Source organism: Arachis hypogaea, chromosome 16, assembly GCF_003086295.3.
Source record: "Arachis hypogaea cultivar Tifrunner chromosome 16, arahy.Tifrunner.gnm2.J5K5, whole genome shotgun sequence".
Lineage (NCBI taxonomy): Eukaryota > Viridiplantae > Streptophyta > Magnoliopsida > Fabales > Fabaceae > Arachis > Arachis hypogaea.
Genome location: NC_092051.1, coordinates 35,968,792 through 35,970,166, shown reverse-complemented (window position 1 = coordinate 35,970,166; position 1,375 = coordinate 35,968,792). Strand labels below are relative to the sequence as shown.

General features: G+C 39.6%; 1 non-coding gene across 1 annotated transcript; it reads left to right on the top strand.

The window, feature by feature from the left end:
• Positions 1-643: 643 nt before the first annotated feature.
• Positions 644-751, top strand: LOC112761110 (small nucleolar RNA R71). Its single transcript, XR_003181521.1, has one exon. It is a non-coding gene; the product is annotated as a small nucleolar RNA R71 (small nucleolar RNA).
• The last annotated feature ends 624 nt before the right edge of the window (positions 752-1,375 follow it).

Here is a 1,375-nt window from a genome sequence, read left to right as displayed (position 1 = left end):
GATTTCTAATGGAAGACCTTGTTTCATTCATGAAACTTACAATGGCCTTAGATAGATCAGAGACTAGATTTGCTAAATTAGAAGCATTTTGTTTAGAGTTCTCTGTCTGTTGCTGAGTGGATGCTGAAAAAGGCTTGCTATTGCTAAACCTGTTTCTTCCACCATTATTAAAGCCTTGTTGGGGCTTTTGATCCTTCCATGAGAAATTTGGATGATTTCTCCATGATGAGTTATAGGTGTTTCCATAAGGTTCACCTAAGTAATTTACCTCTGCTATTGCAGGGTTCTCAGGATCATAAGCTTCTTCTTCATGAGAAGCCTCTTGAGTACTGTTGGATGCAGCTTGCATTCCATGCAGACTCTGAGAAATCATATTGACTTGCTGAGTCAATATTTTATTCTGAGCCAATATGGCATTCAGAGTATCAACTTCAAGAACTCCCTTCTTCATAGGCGTCCCATTACTCACAGGATTCCTTTCAGAAGTGTACATGAACTGGTTATTAGCAACCATGTCAATGAGTTCTTGAGCTTCTGCAGGCGTTTTCTTTAGGTGAATGGATCCACCTGCAGAAGTGTCCAGTGACATATTTGATAGCTCAGATAAACCGTCATAGAATATATCCAGGATGGTCCATTCTGAAAGCATGTCAGAAGGACACTTTTTGGTCAACTGTTTGTATCTTTCCCAAGCTTCATAGAGGGATTCACCTTCTTTCTGTCTGAAGGTTTGGACATCAGCTCTAAGCTTGCTCAGCTTTTGAGGAGGAAAGTACTTGGCTAAGAAAGCCGTGACCAGCTTATCCCAAGAGTTCAGGCTGTCTTTGGGTTGAGAATCCAACCATAATCTAGCTCTGTCTCTTACAGCAAAAGGGAAAAGCATGAGCCTGTAGACTTCAGGATCTACTCTATTAGTCTCAACAGTATCACATATCTGCAAGAATTCAGTTAAGAACTGAAAGGGATCTTCAGATGGAAGTCCATGAAACTTGCAGTTCTGCTGCATCAGAGAAACTAATTGAGGTTTCAGCTCAAAGTTGTTTGCTCCAATGGCAGGAATGGAGATGCTTCTTCCATGTAAATTGGAATTAGGTGCAGTGAAGTCACCAAGCATCTTCCTTATATTATTATTATTTTCGGCTGCCATCTCCTTTTCCTGTTCGAAAATTTCTGAAAGGTTATCTCTGGATTGTTGTATTTTAGCTTCTCTCAATTTTTTCTTCAGAGTCCTTTCAGGTTCTGGATCTGTTTTAACAAGAATGTTCTTGTCCTTGCTCCTGCTCATATGACAAAGAAGATGGCACAGAAAAAATAGTAATAATAATATGGATCCTTTATACCACAGTATAGGGATCCTTGTGTTAGTAGAAGAAAA